Raw genomic sequence first — 4,795 nt, forward strand, 5'->3', positions numbered from 1 at the left:
TTCTATGTTATAAATTATATTATAAATTTTTCGTGACATTTTTGAATTTTTCGCATTAGCCAGTAAAAAGAAGGAGTAAAAAAAGAGGTAAAAAAGGGGTAAAAAAAAAATCAAAAAGAAAGAAAAAACTCGATTACAAAAAGTGAAGCGTCAGTGAACGTACTTACGTACAGTATACCAAAGTTGTACTATAAATTGTCCGCGTCGTATAATTTTTTTAATTTTTTATTTAGACGGTTAAAAAAAAAAAAGGACAAAAAAGGAAAAAAAAAGAAAAAAAAAGAAAAAAAAAAAAAAAGAAAAAAAGAAAAAAGAAAAAATCGCACAAAGGAACAGAAAAAAGGAAAAAAAAGAAGAAAAAAAAAAAAAAGAAAAAAGAAAACGATAAATCGCTAAAAGTTGCTGAATCTGTACGATTAGTTTGCAGCATCGTTTCAAACGTGTTGCGTTTAGCGTTGCATTTTCTTATTTGCTTATTCATCAGTAATTCAACGTTGTTTTCGTTGACCACGTTTACACGAATACACAATAGACGGGCCGAAGTTGCCGGATAGAAATTTCAAGTCTGAGAGCTTTTACGGAGGGTGTGGCATGAACGTATCGATTTTGTACAGGGTGCACACACGCGGCGAATCACCGACGTAAACCGAGAATATTGCATCTCGCGATGAGTGAAATTAATCCGCGAAGGATGATCCTTATTAAGGAGTAGGTATACCAATAGGACAATATCGGACTATGTATCCATCCGGTTACTACTATTCTATCCTTTTCACTTTCTTTTTCTTATCTTTTCTTTCGTTTATAATACCCCCCCCCCCCCCCCCCCCCCCCCCCCCGTAATAAATATTCGATCGATATTACGTGTAAGTATATCTATTATGGAATATTCTTGAGGGGGTAGTAATAGATAGGTCGTTTCAATATACGATAATGTCTTGTTACTATGTTATAATGCCTATTAAATTCTATTATATATATATATATATATATATATACATATATTATATGACGTTTTTAAAGTAATATTTCGAATGGTATATACACATGGGATATTTATTTTAACAAGCATTGTTATATATCTCAAATATCATATGTGTTCATTATCGTTGATAATATCCAAGATTTTTTTTTTCTTTTTTCTTTTCTTTTCTTTTCTTTTTTTTTTTTTTTTTTTTTTTTTTTTTTTTTTAAATAATATTTATAATGGTGGAATAAAACTGAACAAAATTATGGATGGATTTTGATTAAGCCTACGTACAGGAAATATAATATATCATATTTTACTCGTTTACGATATAATATTACTTACTTTAATATAGTACGTTAATATTTTTTTTAATACTTGATAAAATAACTCGTCGATAATACGTATGTATGTACTTTTAAGATGGACAAAATTCGATTAATATTTAGTGATTAAAACAAACAAAAAAAAAAAAAAAAAAAAAAAAAAAAAATAGAAAAGAAAGAACAAAATTGTTAAAACAATGGATAGATTAAGCAAATTTCGACGGTATCGTTTGAAAAAAGAAAAAACAATTATTTATTAAATAGTTTTTAATTGTAAAATAGACTCGTTTAGAAATTCATTAATTTGATGACAATGATCGTATTTCATTCAAGAGAGAAAGAGAGAAAGAGAGAAAGAGAGGAAGAGAGAGAGAGAGAGAGAGAGAGAGAGAGAGAGAGAGAGAGAGAGAGAGAGAGAGAGAGAGAGAGAGAGAGAGAGAGAAAGAGCGAGAAAGAGAGGGGATCGAGGGATAGGGAAAAGGAGATAGAGAAAGAGTATATAGAGAGTGCATATACAGATACACATATACATATACATATATATATGTATATGTACCTCGTTAAATTGTACCTTCGTGTCACGGACAAGTGATTCCTTTCGATCGGCCAATTTTCTCGCCGCATAATTCGGCTCATTGCCTATCGACCATCGTCGTTTAAGTATGCCCATTACATCGGTGATCGGGAAAACGCGTATTTCTCGAACGTATGTATGTACTTACCTATGTATATATGTATTTACGTATGTATTTCAATAGCTGCTTTAACGCCAGCTGGAACAAGCTGCGTTAACTTTCCCATATATATATATATATATATATATATATATATATATATATATGTGTGTGTGTGTGTGTGTGTATATATATATATCTCAGTTTGTTGCGTGCACATGTTTCACGATCAGAGAAGAGCGCAACTTTTCATTGAAATTTAATTCCATGACAAGGAGGACTCCTGAGACTTGGAAATCCATCTTCCAAGTCACGAGAAAGTGTCTTCCATAATCTCGAACGAATTACAAGTTTTTATATATATATATATATCTTACATGTTCATATATAGATATATATATACATGTATGTATATGTGTTTTAATTGTTTATTTGTATACATAGTAAACTACTATATAAAAGATTATTGAATTAAAAATGACGTGTATGTGTTGGAATTATTTTTAACGAAATTGGTTAAACGATTGAATGAACTTTTTAATGCAAAATTTATTTGTTTTTGGAAATATAAAAATATATATATATATATATATAATGAGTGTTAAGAAAATATTAAAGTAAAAATAATGGATAAATTTTATTATTATAAACAATTGTAATTCTTAAATCATATATATATTTGACATTAATTTGAAATTATTAAGTTATTTCGAACGCTTCATTCCTTTTACATAAATCGATTATATAAAATGATTGTAGAATTAAAAATTGTTTATTACTATTATCGTTGACAAAATTAGATTAATCGATGTAGAATTTATTGTTTTAGGAATGTAAAAGAAAAAAGAAACATGTTATATATAATAATGAATATTAAGAAAATATTCAAGTTGAAATAATGGAAAAATTATGACATATACATTATATAATATACATATATATATATATATATATATATATATATATATATATATATATATATATATATATAAAATCATAAATGTAATTCTACGATAATATTTATTTCAAATCAAATTTAAATTATTATAAATGCTTCAGCCTGTAAATGCGTAAACATAAATACGATATATGATATACAACATACATACGTCCATATACATTATATATATATATATATATATATGTTAACGTAAATATATGTATAATTCGTAGGTGCACGCAAACGAATGTTCGATCTTTAATACCCGTATAACAAAATTCATATTAACTTAGAACACATACAGAGTTCACATATTTCGACGAACATTTGATAAACTGACTAAATCTATATATATATATATATAAAAGAAAAAAGATTAATTAGGCGGGAATCAAAGGGAATCGAACGAACATAAATTATCGATATCAAGAAGAACATTTTATTCGTTTATATTAGTCGCTATTGTAAACGTTAGAAAATAGCTATGAAATCGGGAGGAAAGAGAAGAATATTAGAAATTGGCAGCGCTTGAACTTAATCAAGTTTGACTACCATTTGAAAGACCCTGATCGATTCGAGCATTCGAGAATTCCATTAAAGAATATGCCAGTGACGATGAGAAGAGAAAATCGAACGTGCAAATAACCGTATAATTGTCTCTTTTTGTTCAAAAAGGGAAAACGATTAATTATAATGATCTCATACACGCGTACACATACATATTTATATACACATAAATACATTCAACACAAACATATATATACATATATATACATATACATATATATATATTTATTTATATATATATATATATACTTACATTATTACTTAAATACATAGATAAATTCATTCATGCATTTAATATATACATTCATTCATTCATTCATACATGTATACGTACAATAGATAAATTTCATTCATGCATGTAATATATACATTTATACATACATATATATATATATATGTGTGTATATACATGCATACATGTATACATATATACAATAGATACATACATTTATGCATATATTATATTCATTCATATACCTACCTTGTATCAATACATACAATACGTACGTTTATAGAAACATTCATAAATACGAGTATTATTTACATACATACGTATATGTTTAATACATACTGGTATGTAAAAAAATAATTCGAAAGATTCATAGTATCACGTAAGTAAGATAAAAATTTCAACGTCGTTATAGGAACAAGTATGCAAAGTTTGAGACACATTTTCTGGATTTGCATTAGCGAGAAATGACGGAAGATTGTGATGACGAATCGCTTAGGAGATTATTCCCCTTCGTTGTAACCATAGTCCAAAATGTTTCCTCTGTTTAACCTCGTTATTTAGACGGTGTATCTTTTTTATATACAGAACGAAGAGAAAAGTAATTTTTTTTTTGTTTCATTTCTCTTTCTCCTCCTCTTCTTCTTTTTATTTGATTTTGTGTTATTTTATTTTCAAAACTCTTAAATCCACAATGGATAATGGAAACACGAATCTTGAATTGGACCAACAGCGAATATTGCGAATGTATTTCTATTAATTTCTTTTTTTATTTTGGGTACTTCTATACTGAACGAACAAACCAACCTTTGTGATACTTCACCTTTTAACCTATATTAACTCGAATTAATTCTAAAAATAAATTCACCGTCTAATCGGTAATCGTAATAATTATAGTCATGGTTTATTACGGTATAAGAACGATAGATCGATTAATTATTTTTAATGAAATAATTTGATCGATCATTTTGGTTTAATGAATCTGTTATGAATTTAAAAAAGCCGAATAATCGATTACTTTTATTTTAATTTTTTTTTCTTCTTATAACAAAAAAAGATCAATAAATTTTATTTCTTATTAGATAATTTTTT

The sequence above is a fragment of the Vespa velutina genome, chromosome 13, assembly GCF_912470025.1.
Source record: "Vespa velutina chromosome 13, iVesVel2.1, whole genome shotgun sequence".
Classification (NCBI taxonomy): domain Eukaryota; kingdom Metazoa; phylum Arthropoda; class Insecta; order Hymenoptera; family Vespidae; genus Vespa; species Vespa velutina.